General features: G+C 49.9%; 1 protein-coding gene and 1 long non-coding RNA gene across 7 annotated transcripts in view; one reads left to right on the forward strand and one right to left on the reverse strand.

The window, feature by feature from the left end:
* SLIT1 (slit guidance ligand 1) overlaps positions 1-21,047 on the reverse strand; it is a 187,958-nt gene that overhangs the window by 102,636 nt on the left and 64,275 nt on the right. The gene's annotated exons all lie outside the window — the stretch shown is intronic.
* On the forward strand, positions 1,740-7,423 carry LOC129006108 (uncharacterized). Of its 4 annotated transcripts, XR_008491917.2 has the most exons (9): positions 1,740-2,170; positions 2,384-2,555; positions 2,650-2,819; positions 2,960-3,135; positions 4,619-4,987; positions 5,114-5,351; positions 5,766-6,387; positions 6,660-7,061; positions 7,199-7,423. It is a non-coding gene; the product is annotated as an uncharacterized LOC129006108 (long non-coding RNA). The 4 variants fall into 4 exon arrangements; XR_008491916.2 differs by having other exon boundaries at positions 6,660-7,423; XR_008491918.2 differs by lacking the exon at positions 2,960-3,135.

The following is a 21,047-nucleotide window of genomic DNA, read 5'->3' on the forward strand; positions in this document are numbered from 1 at the left end:
AGGCCGGTTTGGGCCCCATGGGTATAGTCTGCCCACCTACAAGAGCAGAAAACAGTAAGGGAATGGACCTCTCTGTGCATCAATGAAGCTGAACCCCTTCCTGCTGGCACTGAGCCCTTAACGTTGCCAGTGTCCCCAAGGGGACTGTGGAGGCCACGCAGCACTAGGGAGGGAGAGTAAATCCCAAAGGCACATTCAGAAGCCTCGCAAGGAGACCAGATACAGGTGGAAGAGAGTCATAGGCCCCCCGCTGGAGACACAGATGGAGTGTCTGCAGAGAAGAATAGAGAGGGAGTCACCAGAACCAGCTTCCTGGGTCCTCTTCCTATTGGATGGAGCGATCCTCCCCAGACAACCCAGAACACTGCTGCCCTCACACCCAGGACAACCTCTCAGGGAGTAGAAGGCTGTACTTCCATCTCCCCTCCTGGAAGCAAAACTTCTCTAGTTTCTCTTGCCAGCCAAAGAACCCCTAGTGGGAGAGCGCACACACAAAGGAAATCAGACCTGGGGGGAATTTAAACATGACCATGTTCAACCCTCTCTTTTGGCAGATGAAGAGAAAGCCCAGAGAGGTCAAGTGCCTTCTCTGGACTCATGCAGCTTGTTAGCTGGTGCTCTTCCCATTGCCCCTGCCCACCATGCTGCTGGGAGCAATGTCGTGTCACAGAACCATTGCAGTCAGCAGGTTATGGGTTTAGGGCCTGCCCTCCTCTGATAGCTGTGCCAGGGAGGATGTGCTGCACATGCCTCCTGGCCTCAGACAGCAGCCTGGACTGGCTATGAGCAACCAAAGCATGGCCCCTGTACCAGGCAGCACCAGCCCTGCTCTGGGGGTGGATATGAGTTTGCACGTCTGGAGTGCTGAGTCACAACGCCTCTTGAGTCACAGTCAGTAAAACTAAATATCTCTCCCATGGTCTGATCACTGTTGGGACTGGCCCGGACTATCATTAAATTCAGGAGTGTCATGGATCTTGGAAAATACTAATTGCTCCTAACCCAGCTGGGATCCTGCCCTCGGGGTGATCCCTATTTTCCTGGAATCAAATGTCACTTCTCAAAGGGTGGTCGTGGACCGGCAGGGTCAGCCTCACCTGGCAGCTTGGACGAGCAGAATCAGGCTCCTCCTGAACCTACTGAATCAGGACCTGCATTGACACAAAATCCCAGGGTGATGTAGATGCACGTTAAAACCTGTGAGGTGGCCAGGCCCAGTGGCTCATGCCTGTAATCCCAGCACTTTGGGAGGCCGAGGCAGGTGGATCACCTGAGGTCAGGAGTTCAAGACCAGCCTGGTCAACGTGGTAAAACCCTGTCTCTACTAAAAATACAAAAATTCCCAAGCATGGCGGTGAGCACCTGTAGTCCCTGCTACTTAGGAGGCTGAAGCAGGAAAGTCGCTTGAATCCAGGAGGCGGAGGTTGCAATGAGCCAGGATCACACCATTGCACTCCAGTCTGGGCGACAGAATGAGTAAGACTCCGTAAAAAAAAAAGAAAAAAGAAAAAAGAAAAAAGGAAAAAGCTTGTGAGGCACTGCGGGGAGGCACTGCAGGGACACGCAAAGGTGACAACCTTAGAGACTGCCAAAGCTCACTCTGGACACCATCAGAGGCCATCGCAGACTGTCCTTCACAGGATGCGTGTGTGACATGCTGCCATGATCACTCTGTAACAGTGGCACAGGGGTGGATGGGGGAGGCCTGGCTCAGCAGCAGCTCAGGGTACTGAGTCGTAGATGACAGCAAGCTCAATGTGCACTGCTGTGTGATGTCACAGTGCAGCCACCAGGTTGGGAGACCTGCTTCTATACAGTGTCCAGGGAGCACAAGCCCTGGGGCCCCACAAACCTGGGTTTGTGTGCCCACTCTTCACTAGCAGCTCCAGGACCAAGTGTGGTCAGGTCTCTGGAACTCATTTCCATATCTCCACTGTGATGTAAGGATGTGCATGGATCCTAAATGTGAGGAGCTGGCAATCACCAGGTCCCTGGCAGGTGCTCAGAGTCTGAGCTACCATCAAAATTGAGGGTGCAGGGGGAGGCTAACTGCTTCTCTGAATACCCTAAGGGAGGCAGATCTAGGCCAGGTGACCAGGGTTTACAAGTCCCAGGACAGCAGGTTGGGCTTGGTACGCGGAAGAACTGATGAGCAGCTTCAGTCATGCAGGTGAGACCGTATGGGCAGCGACCTCTCCAATAGAAAGCGTTCAGCAGGGATAGGTGCAAGTACATCAGGGAGTCCAGGAGAGGGCTGGCTGCATGCCTGGGAGGGGCAATGAGATGAGGAGTCGGGTGCTTCCTCATGTCTGCTGATCTAAGGTAACACCGCCAGCCTTCTCCAAGATCCAAACAGGGTCTCCTGCTTCCCCTCTCTTTGCAGCAGGACAGATCAGGACAAAGCCATGCAGGAGTGGGGGCCACACACCTGCCTAAAACCCCCAACACTCTTTTTCCCAGCAGCAGCTTCCAAGCAACTCCTGATGCCCTCCCACCGGCTAACCAGAAAGGAACCCACCATTGGTCTCCTTAGTAACGACTTCCAAGGCCCCTTGGTGAGGATTTTAACAAGCTTCCAGCTCTCTCCCCAAACTGCCTAATTTTTACAACAATCAGACTCCTTTTTTCTCCTCTAAACGTTTATTTTAGCACATCTGAAAAGCGCACAGTGTGATTTCCAGACCCAAGCTAGACAGCGATTCTTCACAAAGTGCAACGCCCTCAATTAATGAACCCTCTGGGAATGAAGTACCTTCTAACAAAAACACTGTTCAAAATAAAGCTGGAAAAAAACCTCACACAGCCCCTAGGACAGAGATGTGAGTGTTGTTGCCCAGTCACGACCATGACAAGGCGGTGTGGTTACATGGTGGGGTCAGAGATGGGCAGTCTCCAGCCATTCCCAGCAGGTGACCTTGCCCAGTTACTTGACCTTCAACTTGGTTTCCTTGTCTGCAAGATGAGGATGATGACAGGCAACTCCCACGGTGGGAGTGCAGACTGCAGAACACTCACTCATGCAGTAACTACCTGCTGAGCACCCCTGTGCACCAGGCCTTGTTCCTGGGGTGGGGATAGAGCAAGGAACACAGCCCTGCCCCGTGGAGCTCATATTCTGTGGGATAGCTGGTGGAGGTGAGTACTACAGAGAAGAATCAAGCAGTTGAGGGGTAAAAGCACTGGGGGTGCCGAGTGGGAGTTACCTTTTTCTAGGCAGCGGGGAAGGCCTTTGATCAAAGACCTAAAGGAAGAAGGGAGTGAGCCCCATGGGTATCTGGGAGAAAGAGTATTCTAGGCACAGAGAACAGTCAGTGCCAAGGTCCGGAAGCAGGAATATGCTTGGTGTTCATGGAAAAGCAAGGAGTCCAGGGTCACTGGAGTGAGAAAGGGGAAAAGTAGTCAAGGGTAGGGACTTTGGATATCACTGTGATGAAGCAGTAGCCATCAGAGGGTTCTGAACAGAAGAGTGACCTACATTTAGAAAATGATGCACGTAAGGCACTAGGAACATGCCTTGCATGTAGTAAGTGTTCAGTTAACATCATCAACTGTTATACACCTCAGTTTCTATCCGGTCAGTCCACACACAAGCAAACGTACGTGCCCACTCAAAACCCTTCAATAACACCCCTCTGCCTACTGAGGCATCCCAGACCCTTCACTCTTGGATGCAAGCCCCTGTAACAAGGCCCAATCCACACCTCCAGCCCCCACCCCACCACACGTGCCCAGCTACAGCCTCCCTCTCCCTGAATCCACACATCTTCCCTCGTCTTTGCTTTCACCTGTGCAAGTTCCTTCCTCCTCTCAGCACCTCCTGAAGTCCTACCCAACGTCACAACCCATCTCAAAGGCCCCCTCCTCCATAAATTCATCCCTCATGCATCCCCAGAGGGATGTCATGCCTCCCACGGATGGCCAAGCATGCTGGGTCACTCATGGATATATCTCATCCTTGACGCTGGTCTCATCTCCCCAGGAAACCCCACCTCCCACCCCTGTCACCACCCATGAGATGGTGACCTACCAAGCTTATCTGTGGGGCTTAGCCCCAGTGCTGAATAGACCACTTTTAAATTCAGCTGAATAACACCAATAAATGCACAACTCCTATTTGGCCCCTTCCATGTGACAGAGACCTGGCCGGTACTCAGCCAAGATGCTGAGGGGGCAGAGCTGGCTTCTTCCGGTATCCTAGGGACCAGCATAATTATAAATAGAAAGAAGGGGGGCATGCCCCTTCCTTAACATAAAAAAGTCAGCAGGAAAAATAAATCTGACGACCACTCAGTTCCATTCACCACCGTCTCCGAACATAGATGCAGGTAAGTTATTTGACAAGATAAAAACAGGTCATGATAAAGACGAGAAGATTCAAAAACACACACAAAAAGGCTGAGCGGGGCTGCCTGGCCACACTCAAGCTCTTGCGTCTGCAGAAAGGGCACCTTGCCCACATAAATGAGGCCCCAGGAGCAGCAAGAACCAGATGAAAGGGAACCCAAGGACCTCCTTGCCAAGTCAGTGGCAGGGAGCGCTCTGGCTACATCGCAGGGGCCTCCAGTGACTGTGGTGTAACGAGAGCAGGGAACATAAATCACCATCCCTGTCTTTACAGAAAACATATTAAAGACTGATGAACTCCCGCATGATTTTCTGAAGCGGGCAGAAGAGATGGCAGATCAAACCGGGGTCAGAATCTTCTAGATGACTGCCTAACCAGATGTGGATAAATCACAGGACCACAGGGCATCTCCAGAGGGTCTTAATTAAGGAGCTCGAGGTGAAAATGGGGCCAGGACACATGGACTATTGTTAGCTGTGGCCCCTCTGGAGGCCACAGGTAATAACATTTCAAGCCATTTCACCGGGTTAGCCTCAGCCCAGACTCTGCCCAGGGCCAAGAACAAAAAAGAGAAATTGACCAGTCAGAAAGACAACCACACCCAGGATCTGGTCCGGAGGCCTCCGCCAAGGGCACCATCAGGTGGGTGCCAGCAAAGGCATGCAGGAGGTCAGGATATGGGACAGAACCTCCAGGCGAGAAGGTCCTACAGATGGTACCCACGGTGGGCATCCACCAGTTTTTGTTTTGTTTTGTTTTTGTCTGCAGCTTCTGCTCACCCTACTTCCCAGGGACTTCCCAGTGGTAACCCCAACTTTTGTCTGGAGATCCGCCCCTCCCCAACTCTGGTCTTGTGGTCAGGTGGAGATGACCAGCTCCAGGGCCAGCCCATCATTTGCCTGGCCATGGAGTCTAGTTCCAGATGGAAACAGAATCCCATCAAAGCCATTATGACGGTGTGAGACTTTTGAAGCAGAGGTTAACGTCATTTCTGGGGGACTTGGAGGTAAGGCAAGGTCAGAACTGGAGCTGCTGTAAACATCTTGGGACATGAATGAAGAAGGGGAGAATCAGAAATCAGGTCTATGTGGAAGAGACTACAGGAGGGAGAGAGACAGAGAGAATGAATGAATGAATGAATGAATGAACGAATGAACGAATGAATGAACGAATGAACGAATGAATGAACCTGGGCCCTCATAGCATCATATGAGCCCCTGATTAGGCCTCATCTGACTCAGGTCTGCCAGACTGCAAAGGAAGGAAGCTAATCGGTACTTAGAGTTTATTGCCCGGTGCGGTGCAAGTGTTATTTCATTTAGTCTCGGCAATAACCCTGGGAGATGGGCTTATTTGGGGGAAATCTTTATTTGTATAAGGAAATAAATTAAAGTTTGGTTTTTTTTTTAAACTTGCCCAGTTAGGTCATTCACACATGGTGGAGACAGAATCTAGAGACCAGGGATCAGCCCCAAGGCTATGATATTTGTGCTGTCCCGCTCTACCCCTGAGCAAACAGGCCAGATGTCCAGAGAGGGCTGTGCTGGCAGAGTTCATACTTTGATAACTGAACCCTAGAGTAAGCCTGCCCTGGAAATGTCAGCTCAAGGGACTGACAGGCATAATGCTCTTTGGGAGAGAAATGCCACATCTGCAGTGACATGCATCCTAACACTGTCCAAGGACTGGGGAACCAGCGGAGGAGCAGCTGATAAATGTCAAGGCACACAGTAATCCTGGGTAATCCATTCAGAGCTGGCAGTAATCTAAACTTTCTGTACAGCAGTGACTCTGAGCTGTCAGTCACAACGCAAGAGGGAGCCTTGAGGGTCCTCCAGGATGTTTGCCAAGGGCACAGGCCCAAAGCCAGAAAATGTACCCAACAGGGATACCATCAGGAAGATGTTGGAAACAAAAGATAAAGCACTCTACCTGGGGAAGTACCCCAGCTGCAGGGGCCTCCTGGAGACACGCTCACCTGAGCTGGCTCACGTGCTGCTGAGGCTGGATGGAATGGCACATGGCAACATGCTTTGTCAACGGTAACGTATTGTTATTTTAACTCTGTGCTTAGTTTGTAAAGACTCACTCCGTCTCCTTTGTTAAATAAAACCCCGATCTCTCCCCGGGTAAGGCAGGGCAGCTGGTCAAAGGACGCCGCCTCTATTCCCCAGGCCTCCCCTTCTCCCCAGATACCTCACATCCTAACTGCAACACACGAGCCCCCAAAGCTCTGCTGATTCCCCTTTACACTGGAGCCCTTTTGGTCATGGACCAATTCCTGTTCTCAAAGACCTTTCTCTTTATGCTATAGAGGAATATTTGAAGAATACTAAAGAAAAACATGCCACCATGCCCAGCTAATTTTTGGAAAAGGAAGTTGCAAAGAAATGCACAAGCAGCTTCCCCAACGGTCCGGCTGGGAAAGCTCAGGTCCTGCCTTGCTGAGGCCCTGCCAAGGCTCAAAGACCCTGCCCCACCCCCACGTGCTGCCCTTTGAGCTGTGAGTAGGGTGCAAGACAGGGAGGCAACACATGGGGCCAGCTTCCTGGGGAGCTCAAGCAGGAGCCAGGCTGGGGACAGAGAGGTGCCACCCCCACTGCCCACCAACCACACTCAAGGCCCATGTCACCCACACAAAGGCGGAGAAGACAAATCGAGGGGTTGCTAACCTGTAGGCAGGACCAGCAGTGCTGCACGAAGAGAGATGAAAGGGGTGAGGCTCCAGTCCAGGGGCAAAAAGAATCCTAAGTGACACACACACACGTGCCCAGCTCTTCCCTGCCCCAGGGTGTCTGCCCCAGCGTTCACTGCCTGAGCTGCCCTCCTTTCTTCCCATCTTCCCTCCCTTAGGAAGTCCTGTGACCACTACCATCCTCCTCCTCTGTAGGGCTGGTGGTGCCCTCCCCTGGGGTGGCATCAGCACCCTGTGGGCGCCTCTGTGAGGACCTTCTGGAAGGTGCAGCAGGGGAGGTGGGTAGGAGGGTAGGCTTTCCTTGCTGCCCGGGTTTACATGCCAGCTTTGCCACTTCCTTTGTCACTTTAACTACATCACTTCACCTCTCCGTGCCTCAGTTTCCTCCTCTGTGAAAAAAGGAGAGTAACAGTGCTGAGGAGTGAATAAAATAGTTCCCAGGAAGTGCTTGGCTCATGCAGTAAATGTGAGCTTTCATGCTTTTAACTTGTCCTTTTTCTCCACCAAATCGAAAGTTCCCGAGGGCCCAGGCTCCATATGCCTGCAGCGCCCCCAGCACACACCAACATCCACCTCCCCCATGGCAATGGTGGAGCAGCCACCCAATGGGACCCTCAGGAAAGGCCCAACATGGCATTGGCTGGTGGTTAAGAGCCACACTCGGCCAGGTGTGGTGCCTCATGCCTGTAATCCCAGCACTTTGGGAGGCCGAGGCAGCGGATCACAAGGTCAACAGATCAAGACCATCCTGGCCAACATGATGAAACCCTGTCTTTACTAAAAATACAAAAATTAGCTGGGCACGGTAGCATGTGCCTGTAGTCTCAGCTAGTTGGGAGGCTGAGGCAGGAGAATCGCTTGAACCTGGTAGGCAGAGGTTGCAGTGAGCTAAGATCGCGCCACTGCGCTCCAGCCTGGTGACAGAGTGAGACTCAGTCTCAAAAAAAAAAAAAAAGCCACACTTGGGACTCAGTGGTCCTGATATCACGCACGGGCCCAGGGTCGGAGTGCAGCGACAAAGGACAAGTTCCTTTACTTCTTGAGCTTCAGTTTCCTCATCTGTAAACATGAAATAAACATTACAATATAAAAAAATAAATAAAAAGCCAGGCATGGTGGCTCACACCTATAATCCCAGCACTTTGGGAAGCCAAGGTGGGATGATCTCTTGAGGCCAGGAGTTCAAGACCAGCCTGGGCAACATAAAGAGACCTCATCTCCACCATAAAGAAAAGAAAAGCAAAGAAAAAAGCCAACCTCACAGAGTTACTGTGAGAAATAGATGAAAAGACATTTCAAGAACTTAACACAGTACCCGACACTTAGTAAGTCACAATAAATACAATGGATTTGTTTTTAGTGATAATGATGCCGGCACTCCTATCTGTAATGAGCAGTGAGTGCTCCGAAACCATCTGCAACCTCAGCTACTCTCTCCAGAGGTGCTTAAAGGAAGAAAGTAGGGCAGAAGGACTGCCTCCAAGATGCTCAGGGAGGAGAGATGATCAGAAGAAGGTTCTGGAAACATCCCGACAGGAAACTTTCCCAGCAAGAAGCTGTGGGTTCCTGCCGCTCCCTGCATCTCTTGCTCTCTCTAACTCTGCCATCTTCCCTCTTCACCCCATTAGTCTTGTCAAACAGAGAGGAAGGGATGAAACGATGGAGTTTGGAAATTAACATTTCAAAGTAAATACTGGAAGAGTGCTGCCTGAGCCTTGGAGTGGCAGGTGCAGAGAGGAGGGGTGAGGGGTGGGTCTGGCATGTGTGCTCTCCACAGCTTTTGTGCCTGATCAGTCATCTCATTTCCCTTCTATAGCACATTAAAGAGAAACATCGCCGACAAACCTCTCAGTCCCCGCCAAGCTGCTGGGTGCAAGCTGAGCCAGCGGGCAGACACAGCCCGGTCCTCCTGGCTCTTCTCTTGCAAACCTCCATCAGATGGGCCAGAATTTGAGGGGGAAAGAACACTGTATTCAGCTCAGCTTACTCATATACCACACCCAGGAAGTAGTTAGGACAGACCCTTAATGCCTTCCCAGAAGGGCCCAAACAGAGCAAAGGATCAATCCCTTATTCATTGACCCACTGTCCACCCAATAATCACTGTAACTAGATTTTACTTTTAAAATATTTGTTGGCTCCTTCTCTGCCTGTCCTGGAATGAGGACATTCTGTGCCTGGGAAGAAGGCACAGAAACAATTCCATGGTTTGAAACCATATAGTGGTGCCAGCCCTTCACTCAATGCCTAATCAAAACAGTTCCGATGACAGAGCCTCTCCTCATAGGCTTTACATTTGCAAAATGATTTGCTAAGACCCAGTAGAGTTGATGCACGTGCCCATGACCTAGCAATTCCACTCCCAGGCATTCACCGAAGAAGCTCTGCTCTCCCAACTGTGCACCAGGAAGCACCTGCCAGGATGTTCCAAGCATTATTTGCATGGAAAAACCTGAAAACAATCCAAATACACACCAAAAGGAAAGTGGGCAAATCGTGGTAATGCCACATAATAGTGAAAAATGCATGAACCACAGTCCACATCATCATGGATGAATTTCAGAAATGTAATATTGAGTCCAAAAAATAAAAAAATAAAACCAGCCTCTTACAAAGGAATATACATAGTTTGGTTCCTTTATGAAAAAGTTAGAGAATAAGCAAAAGTTAAGCTAAGGTTTACATATATACATCTATGTAGCAACACGAAGAAGAAAATCAAGAAAGTTATAAACACAGAAGTCAGTACAGAGTTTCCCTCTGGAGCTGAGGCTGAGGTTGGGTTGGAGAGGGCACAGGACCTTCCTGCAGCTTTGCTATGTTCTTTTGCTTAAGTTTGGTGGTGAATTCATGGATACTCATTTTATTATTATGCTTTGCCACTAACATATACATCAAGACATGTTCTAAATTTTCTTTTGTTATCAAAAAATCATTTCTAAAGCATTATTTTCAAAAAGAGGGTTGGCCGGGCACAGTGGCTCATGCCTATAATCCCAGCACTTTGGGGTAAATCACCTGAGGTCAGGAGTTTGAGACCAGCTGGCCAACATGGTGAAACCCTGTCTCTACTAAAAATATAAAAATTAGCCAGGCCTGGTGGCAGGTGCCTGTAATCCCAGCTACGCAGGAGGCTGAGGCAGAAGAATTGCTTGAACCCCGGGAGGTGGAGGTTGCAGTGAGCCAGGATCGCACCACTGCACTCCAGCCTGGGTGTCAGAGCAAGACGCTGTCTCAAAAAAAAAAGAAGAAAAGAAAAGAAAGAGGGCTGACCCTAATATAGGTAAGGACATCTGAAGGCAAAAAGGGACTCCAAATGCTTCAGACGGCCAGCCAAGAGTCCGAGTCTTTAAAAACCACGGAGACAAATGAACAACAATAATAGCTGTATTCACTGAGTGTCCATCATAGCATCGACACACGCTAGACTCTACAGAGATTATTCTAATTCTCACAGCCACTATGCAAGATGGGTGTCATTATCACCGTGGAAACTACAGCTCTGATAGGTGAAGTGACAAGGCCAGGGTCATCAAGCTGCTCCCGCCACGGAGAAACCAAACACACCCTGTCTGTCCACGCCTACAAAGACTGCATCTTTCCGTGATGCCAAGCAGCCTCTCAAATATTTATAGACATAAATGGTGAATGAACCAAAGCGCAATTCAATCCAACACATATTTATAAATATTTATAACCAAATGTTTTGCTTTGATAATGCCTATTCTCTGAAGTGCCTGGTGTCAGACAAACAGGGCTTTTGCTGCGGGAGCCGGCTGCAGCTCACCTGGGAGCATTCGCTCATTTCCATGAACACACGCTTATGTCTGCGCTCACATCTGTACTCAGATGGCCCACCGTCCTGTTACTCATCGTCATCAATTTAACACACCGTGAAAATAAGACTCGGGTGCCCAGGGACCACAGGATGCTGTTTGTGAGGGAATTTGTGCCTCTCTGCTGCCTAAAATCTGCCAGAGGCTCCCCGTCACTTTCAGGATTAAAGCCAAGCCCCTCAGCAGAATGGCATGTCCTGGCTGAATGTGCCGAGCTTGCCCCTTCCCACTCGCACCCGCACCCTGACCTGACAGCTCGGCTCCATTTGCGGGTTCTCAAACTTATCACGTTCCCTTCGCTGTCCAAGGCTACACAGGCTGTTCCCTCTGTCCTTCCTTTGTCACCTCTCTCTTGGCCCAGCTAAGGTCTCCTGGACCCTCAGAGCCCAGCAATGATGCCTCCTCCTCCAGGGAGCCTCTGCCAAGCTTCACTGCCAAGCTCCACCACTCCCCAACAGAGCGCCCTGTGATACTCACCCCTCAGCATCCACCACTCCCCGACAGAGCGCCCTGTGGTACTCACCCCTCAGCACCAGCTCTCTCTGTTTTCTTCTCCATCCTCCCACGGTTCTGAGCTCCTCTTTCTGCATCCAAAGAAAGAGGCTGGGAGACATGAATTTAGAGCATGCTATAAATAAATAGGTGTGTCTCCTGGGCCTCAGGTCCCAGGACCACATAAAGCAATGGGCCAGGACAGATAATCCACACTCATGGGCAGGACCTGTGCTGAGCCTTCACAGCACTATCCAATTTGATCTTCACAACCACACTATGAGGTACTACCACCCCCATTTCACAGATGAGGCAACGAGATTTAGAAAAGTCCAGTATCAGGAATAAAACCACATAATCTGTAACCCAAAACTGTTTGATTCCAAAGCCCATGATTTGTTATTAATTTGTTTTTTGTTTTGTTTTGTTTTTTTGAGACAGGGTCTCACTCCGTCACCCAGGCTGGAGTACAGTGGCACAATCTCTTCAACCTCTGCCCCTTGGCTCAAGCAATCTTCCCACCTCAGCCTCCCAAGCAGCTGGGACCACAGGAACATGTCACTGCACCCAGCTAATGTTTGTATTTTTTGTAGAGACAGGGTTTCACCATGTTGTCCAGGCTGGTTTCAAACTCCCGGGCTCAAGCAATCCTCCTACCTCAGCCTTTCAAAGCGCTGGGATTACAGGCATGAGCCACCACGTCCAGCCCCGTTATTAAATGTTTTAAATAAGCAATTGGATGCCACTAGAATCTTGAAATCAGAGGACTTTAGACCTGAAAGGTATCTTGGAAAGCAATATCAAATTTAGTGGCCATTTTTGTGTCCCTGATCATTTTTTCTAATCATCTACAAAGATGCATTAATTGATTATAATTATATATAATTTGATATACAGCCTCTTGCAACATCAAAGGATTTTCCATCCGAATCAGCTCTTCTGAACATTTTTCTTTCTTTTTTTGGGTTTTGTTTCTGATTTTGTTTTTGAGATGGAGTTTCAATCTTGTTGCCCAGGCTGGAGTGCAGTGGCACTGCAACCTCTGCCTCCCAGGTTCAAGCGACTCTCCTGCCTCAGCCTCCCAAGAAGCTGGGATTACAGGCGTGTACCACCACACCCAGCTAATCTTGTACTTTTAGTAGAGAGGGGGTTTCACTATGCTGGTCAGGCTGGTCTTGAACTCCTGACCTCAGGTGATCCACCCACCTCAGCCTCCCAAAGTGCTGGGATTACAGGCATGAGCCACCATGCTCAGCCCCGAACATTTTTCTTTTAGGTTTTTTTTTTTTAGACGGAGTTTTGCTTCTGTTGCCCAGGCTGGAGGGCAATGGTACGATCTCAGCTCACCACAACCTCCGCCTCCTGGGTTCAAGAGTTTCTCCTGCCTCAGCATCCCGAGTAGCTGGGATTACAGGCGTGCGCCACCACGCCCGGCTAATTTTGTATGTTTAGTAGAGACAGTGTTTCTCCATGTTGGTCAGGCTGATCTCGAACTCCTGACCTCAGATGACACGCTCGCCTCGGCCTCCCAAAGCGCTGGGATTACAGGTGTGAGCCCAGCCTCTCTTAGGATTTTTAAGGTGAGTTTTATGGGTCTTCCAAAGGGTGGCCTGACCTGGTATAAAGACATGCCCACGGTCACATGGAGAGTCTCACTACACTCCCAGGCGGGGCAGGGGTGGGAGTGAGGCATTGAGGGGAAGACATCCACCCCCCTGCCAGGTGCCTGAAGCTACTCCAGCTCTCCCAGCCCCTCAGGATACTCAGGGACTGTCCTAGCAAGGCAGAGAGTGAGGACAAGGGACCCAGCAAAGGAGCACCCACCTGCCCAGCTTCTGACTACATCACAGTGTAACTGTCTATGGTGGTAATGTTACAAGCCAGGAGAGAAAAGGACAATTCACCATAACACTTAGGGTCAACATGGAGCAGCCACAGAGGCCCTGAGTCCCCTCAGAAGCACCGATTCCCACTCTGGGGCCTGCCCACGGGAGGCCAGCCAGTGGAAAGGGAACCCAAGAGAACATAGAAACAGCAGAGGGAATTATTATTGCACATTCTGAAGTCTTCCTAGTAAGATCAAAAGTATAGGCTGGGTGCAGCAGATCACACCTATAATCCCAGCACTTTGGGAGGCCAAGGCAGGAGGATCATTTGAGGCCAGGAGTTCAAGACTAGCCTGGGAAACAAGACCAGCCTGGGCAACAAAAATTTTTTAATTAACTGGGTGTGGTGATGCACACTTGTAGTCCCAGAGTCCCAGCTACTCTGGAGGCTGAGGTGGGAGGTTCAGTTGAGCCCAAGAGGTTGAGGCTGCAGGGAGCCATGACTGCACCACTGCACTCCAGCCTGGTGACAAAGTGAGACCTTGTCTCAGAGAGAAAAAAAAAAGTACAAAGTAGGTGATGGAGTCATCTACCTGGATACTTAGAGTCATCCCTTAGCTCAAGGAAGAGTCCTAAGGAAGCTCGTCTCCCCAGCCTTCTCAAATCAAAAAATAAAAATAAAAATCCAAGCCCTCACTAGCTGTGTGATGTTGGGCAAATTCTTGGCTACTCTGAATTTCAGTTTCCTCCTCTATGACAATGGGGATAATAATAATTCCAGCCTCCTAAAGCTGTTGAGAGGATTCCATAAGATAATGATGGAAAACCCTTAGCACATGATAAATGGCACCTCATGCTGTTGTGACGGTTCCTGCCATTACCCATGACAGTCTCTGCTGTCTGTCTTGTTCACCATCAGTGCCTGGTGTCAGAGTAGATGCTCAGCAAATGGCAGTGACCTGGCAGAGCACAAAAGGGTCCTTCCCATTGCGACATCAGAGGCCATGTGAGCTTCAAGGAAACATTTGGATCATGTAGTCTGAAGGCTGGCCCAGTGCACGTACCCCTTCCTGGCTTCCCCGTAAGGTTGGTTTAGGGATTGCCCACCTGGGCTCTGCTTGACCTCGCCCAGGGCCAGAGAGCTCACTACTGCTTGAGGCTCAACATCCACTCCCAGCCTGCTGTTCCTTGGAATTGCCCTGAGACCTGCCTGCTGGTACTCATCCTGCTTCTTCTGGAGAACAGAGAGTAAGCCCACTCATTCCCATGGCCCACATCCATGCCTTCAAATCCTCTCAGCAGCTCTGGAGGCCTGAAACCTCTCCAGTTTCTTCACTGACCCCTCACAGGTCCAGGGGCCAATTCTGGGTGCCTATAAGTTTGCAAATGTTCTCTGGAGATGAGGAGCATGGAGCCAGGCACCACAGTCTGAGAAAGGTGTTCCCAGCAGCCCTCAGCTCCCTGATGGCTCTCACTGACCAGGTCTTCCAGGCCTGGAAGAGCCCTGGGCATCCTGACCCCTGAGTCCCTCCTATCTTTCTGTCACTGGGTCATTGCTGAGGGGAGGCTCAACAGCAACCGCAACACTGGGAACCTGGGCATCCTGGGTCCTTCTCTAGAAATCCAGTCCCCACTTATGAGCCACCCGGCCTTCTCACTGTACTGTGAAAATGGTGTTTCTCTGCCCTTCCTTCTGAGGAGCCAAGGCTCAGAAAGGAAGCCTGTGTCAGATTCCAAGTCTTTTGAAAACAAAGAAAACATAGACTCCTCCCATGAGGACTGGGGCACCAGGGATAAAGGGAACATTCCCATAAGATCAAAGTGCTCTGTCCTTGACGGGCAGAGCGTGAGAAGCAGGGGGCCGAGTTGACAGAGCAGTCAAACCTCCATCCAAGCCTTGGTTGTGCCAATTCCCCTGCTGTGTGACCTTGGGCAAGTTGTCTGACCTCTCTGAGCTTTAATGTAAAAGCAGAATCAACAAAATACATTTCACGGGCTGTTGAAAGATGAGAATGAAGCAATATATGGAGAGTCCTGGTGGCAGCCTGGGTCAGACAGGTACTGAATAAGTCTTCAATTATGATGAGGAAGGAGGAAGAGGAGGAAGAGGCAGCAGTAGGAGAGGAGAAAGAGAAGGAGGAGAGAGAGAAATAATAATTCAAATAATTCATCACCACCCCACTTCACCTCCTCCCTCCAGCTAGAGAAGACCGCCTCCTGAGCTAGCAGAAGCCCACTGCAAGGATTCCAGGTTCTCTCTCCTTAGGGCCTGTCTGGAGCCCTGGGGTCAACACTGCTTTCCCAGCTTCCCCAGAGGAGGGAAGAGTGGAGACTGCTGATGAGGAGCACCCACTACCCACCGGTCTAGCCTGGCATCCTGGGCCTCCTCCCTGAGCTGCTGACCAGGAGCCCATCCTGTCTCCTCTATGCCCGGCGGGCAGTGGGGTTTCTGTCCCTGGTCCAGCTCACTTCAGGAGGCAGTGGGGCTGGGGACTGGGCGTCCTGCCCAATTAACACTCTCAAGAATGCCAGCGAAGCAGCTGCCGTGCAGTCAGGCTCCCCAGGGAGAGGGGCCCAGGTGTTCCTGCCTCCTCTCTGGTATAGGCTGGGGGTGGGAGAGCCTGTCACCAGGCCTGGTCCTCACCCCAGAGCATCTGGGCTTCCTCTGTAGGGGTGGGGAGCATCTGGCAGCCCACATCCCCTCCATCTCCAGCCCACCATGGAAACGAGAGAGGACGGGTGGGCTCTGGAGCTCCAAAGACCTGGGATTTACTCCTGCCCGCCCCCTCCCTCCGCTCGTCAGCTTGCTACCTGTCTGTGAAATGACAACACACTCTGCTGCCCACTGTTGTGAGGTAACAGGAAAGCATATGGCTTGGAACTTGGTCCACAGTCAATACCCAACACTGTTTTCTCTCCCTCCCTCCCCATCCCTAACTACAGTGGGTGGCAGAGACATGCCAATACCTTGCTTCATAGAGAGAGGAGAAAATGAAATCAGAAAAAAAAGCAATTTTATCTCTGTTTCTATGAGACAGAGACTTAGAAAAACACTTGACATGAAGAGAAGTTCCAGGGACATGAGTTCCGACATCAAGGAGCCCTACCCTGAAAGATCTGAGAATAAAGCATGTGAAGTGGGTGTGCAAAGGGTAAAGCAGGTAAATTAAAAAAAAAAAAAATACAAGGAGATAAAGGATTAAGAACAACATCTATTAAATAATTATAAGGAAAGATAGCTTCCTGTCTCTAATAACTTATTTGCTTGGAAAATTTGCTCTAAACATACTCTCCATGTCGATATTGGCTTGATGTTTGCTTGCATTTAGCTAGCATAATAAAGGTGTTTGTCTTCATGTTAACAACAAAAAAAAGGGATATGACTATTCAAGGTTATAAATCCACAAGGGTGTGGATTTCCAGGAACAAGCCTTGAGGCTCTATAGCATACTACTGCCACCTGGTGGCAGTGTACCTAAATTGCAGGGGTAGAATTTGAGCGTATATAAATAATCTCTTTGGTTGCTGAGTCTGAAAAAGGCCATGAGGCTTGGGCCATGCAAGTGACCCACATGCAAGTCACTCAGTCACCAGCAACTATTTTGAAAACTCAGTGAACTAAGATCCACTTCTGGCTCTTCCTGAGGACAACTCATTTCTGAGTTACAACCTGAGTTCCTTCTCTGTGAATGAAGGAGGGGCCTAAAAGACCTCTGAAGTCACTGCCGGCTCTTACATTTGAATGTAATGTAAATGTGTCTCAGAATGAAAGCTCAATGAATACATTTCAGAAGCCCCAGGGGGAACTGTCAAAATGCAGAGTTCTGGTTCCAGCCTCAGATTCTCAATAAGAAGAAGGTCAAGGGTAAGACTCTGAAATCTACATTTTTTAACAAGCAGGTTCCTCATTCTCTAGTGTTTGAGCATGGCTATTCCAAATCTTTGCATTTACTATTTCAGATTCTGCTTTATTAAATCGAGACGTTCTGAGTTGTCTGGCCCCATCACAGTACCCTCACATTTCCTGAGGGCCTGAATATCACATAATACTCAGTGCAGCTTTACAAGGACTGTATGGTATAAGAAGGTTTTAGGCCCATTTTGCTGATGGGGAAATTGAGGCTCAAAAAGGTGACACGAGCAGCCTGAGGTCACAGGCTGAGTAAGCTGGAGCTGGGTTTGAACCCTCAGCTTTGGGATGCCCATGAACTTCCCAAAGAACGCAGGGCCTTCAGGACTTTGTCTTCCACTTCTTGGTGCAGCAGGACTTGGGGCACTGACCTAGCCATGGAGTCAGAGCCCACTCCCCACTTTTAAGGGCTTTCTGCAGGCTTCGGGCACGCTCCAGACTCCAGCCCATGCATATCTTGGCCTCCCCTAGCATCTCCTGTGCCACCCATCAAAGCGCTCCTCTGTCTCCAAAATGGCCGTCGTAGGTTCTGACCTTCAACAGAAAAGGCGAAGGTATGACCAAACCTGTTCTCATCTCTTCTGCCCAGGAGAACACGCATTCTTAAAGGGAAGGAAACGTGGCTTGTCTTTCCTGTAACTGCTGCTTCCACTTAAAAGACATACCGAATGATTCAAACCCCAGCTGTGTCACACACTAGCCACGTAACCTTGGGCAAGTTACTTAACCTCTATGAACTATACATAATTTCCTCACCAGAAAAAATGGGGATAAAAAAATCCTCTCTTATAGGATTGCTGTGGGGATTAAATGAGACAGTACATATAAAATGTTAGCCATGACAAGTGGGATATAGTAAGTGCCCAATAAATTATAGCTAAAAAGCAAAAGGCATACACACACATGCACAACATATGGCTTGGAGAGAAACGGAAATACATCCCTGTTCTGACGTCTGTTTCACTCAGGCATGCACAACGTGACCCCGAAGCTAGAAGGTTCCACGCAGTCCAGCAGCGATGGGCCATTCAGGCAGGCACTGCCTGGGGTCTCTTGTGTTCCCCTGGAGAGGCAGTGTTCTAGCCTGGGAAACGGGTGTCTGGCTAAAGTCAAAATCAGGAAGAATTCTCCGTCCTCACCACCCCTCTTACCTTCCTGTAAACCCACGGGAAACTCCTCAGGGAACCTCACCCTCACAAGGAGGTCAGAGGTCAACTCATCGCCATCCTATTGGCACAGAAATGGTGGGCAGACCCCCCTTCCCTGATCCTCCCAGGTGGGAAGTGTGTTTATTTCTCTTTTAATAGAAAGGGGCGGGGGAAGCTGGTGGATCTGGCCAGCCTGGCTGCTGCCTCCGTGTTCTTCAATTACAGGGACAAAATGATTTGATGCAGGAACCAAGCCGACATCTGGGTTCCAGTTAGCATCTGACATGGGGCCTTGCTAATTAATCTGGAAACACGAATTCACAATGGCTCAAATCCGAGCGCAGTCAGGGAGAAAGCCGGCTGATGGGCCGTGAACAGAAGGTGGGGTGCGACCGGGCGTCGCGAGGAGGTCATCGGGAGGGTCTGGGAGGACTCAGGAGACGGTGCCTTGGGTTCACCCATCCTCCCTGGCTTTGCATCTGACCCCCAGGGACAGGTGGGAGGTGGCCCAGCAGCGGTGGGGAGGGCCCCGGTGGACGCCCACTCTGTGTTGGCAGGCAGCGAGGAAGACAAAGGGACTCAAACGTTTCACCCCATCAGCTAGATCAGTCCCTTCGTTCTCACCTGGAGCAAATATGCCCAATGTTGGCAGATTGGCCCATCTTCCTGGGGCTTCCAATTCTTCCTCACTTAGTCTTGAAAGTTTAGGAGGAAATACATATTTTTTTCCCAAAGGGATATATATATACGTATATGTATATAGATTCAAAAGTACTTATCCATTTAACAAACATTTATCTGTCAGTTACCTTCTAGTTGAGCCTTTATTAGGCACCATCCACGGAGCTAAGAGCTTTACAACATTACGGCATTTAATCCTTATGAATACCCAAAGAAGTTTTATCTCCATTTTACAGTTGAGCAAAACAGGACTCAGAGAGGTTAAACTAGTTGCCTAGGACTGCACAGCTAGTAAGTGCAGGGTCAGATTCAGCCCAGGGTTGGGCAAGAAGACAGTGTGCCAGGCCCGCTCCCCACAACCACTTCCCTGTGACTGTTGAGCTCATCCCCAGCTGCCCCAATGAGTCCCAAATGGCTTTGGGGCTCTGTGAGAAAGGAGGGGCAGCGAGTGAGCAGACCCCACCCTCCTTTCCAATGTCTGCTTTACATCTCCGGTGCCCTGTGAGATTTACTTGAATACACAGGACTGCTGTCTGAAAAGTGTGTGTCCTGATTCAAATCCACTGCTCACATTTTACAGTTAAAGAAACAAAACTCTGGGCAGTCTCAAGGACTTGTGTCAGGGGTACTGGAGCCGAAACGCAGTTTCCTGACTCGCAATCCTGCTTCACACTGTGTGCACGGGCGGCTCTGAGCGGCGGCGCAGTCCTTCCTGGCTCCGCATTTTCACAGGCTTTGCATCCTGCTGAGGGCGCAGGGTAAGTCACCCGCCTTCTCTGTGCCTCCTCCTAGGATGTTGATGATGCTAAGCGGCCAACACCTCCAGAAGAGTTCGGCACAGTGCTTGGCACACAGCAAGTGCTCAGTAAATATTAGCTATTCTCATCACTTTGCCTCATTGCTCCATGGTACTAAGATAAAGGCCCCTATCAGCCACTGGACTCTGACTCTCTCTCCCTACCCTATGGGAGAAGCTGCCTGAAATGAGAGCCGATCCAAATAAAATGCTTACCATGGTTCCTGCCACGTAGAAGGGTTCATTCAAGCTTGGCCAATATTGTCACAACTATTACTATATTACCTGGACTGCCTTCTCTCTCCTGGCTCTGTCCCACCAAAACTATTAGGTGTCAAGACGGTCTCCCTGGCCTGGAAGTGCCAGCATCTCACACCTCTCTCCAGGCTGACAGTTGGCACTACTTTGCATTCCCTCCTTCTGTAGACCTATTCATTGCTCCCCAGTTTCCTTTGCCTTCTGAAAATTAATTATCAGTGATTCGTTAAGTTCATTAGCTCTGCCTCTCAACAGCATGGAAGGCCTGCCATCTGGACCCACATTTTCATTTTTATGCGCGTTGTTCCATAATTACACAATAAGTGGTGTCACCCTGAGAAGCCACGCTGAAGGCAGTCGGCTTACCCCCTCCCTTCTGCAGACTTGGGAAATCTCTCACCAGGATGAGCTGATCTGTCCACTCGGCTCTTAGAGCTGCCATCCCTTCAAACATGTGCAGAGCCCCACCAGCTCTTTCCCTTCTTAAACACGAATGCATCCCGACTATGCACCAGGGCCTGTGGAGGTGCCGTTCATACAGTCTCTTATTTAAGCCTTCAGTAATTCTGTGAGGTCACCATTATTAACCTATTTACAGATTAGGAAACTGAGGCTCAGATAGATGAAGTAACTCACCCAAAATAATGCATTGTGTCAAGTAGTGGAGCCAAGATCCGAACTCAAGTCCTAATCACACACCAGAAAACCCTCAGGCTAAGTGCCGTGTGATTCTGCAAGCCCACCCCTTGCCTTCTTGCTACATCCAATTTCCCTCCTGCCTTCCTCTGCAGGACCTCTCGGACGTGTAGTTGTTACCTTAGCTCCATTCCATCTGCACATTCCTGCCTTATCAGCTGTAGTCTCGCTCAACCCCATTGCTTTACCGATGCCAGATTCTTGACAGGATGGACACACATGGCTTAACGAGAAGAACAAATTCTACTTATTGAGCACGTACTACCTGATCATTGCTATAATATATTCCTGGATTATCTCATTTAATCCACAAAATCTTACCAGGCAAGTAGCCACAGGAATTAACAAACACAGTTTACAGATG

Source organism: Pongo pygmaeus, chromosome 8 (genome assembly GCF_028885625.2).
Source record: "Pongo pygmaeus isolate AG05252 chromosome 8, NHGRI_mPonPyg2-v2.0_pri, whole genome shotgun sequence".
Lineage (NCBI taxonomy): Eukaryota > Metazoa > Chordata > Mammalia > Primates > Hominidae > Pongo > Pongo pygmaeus.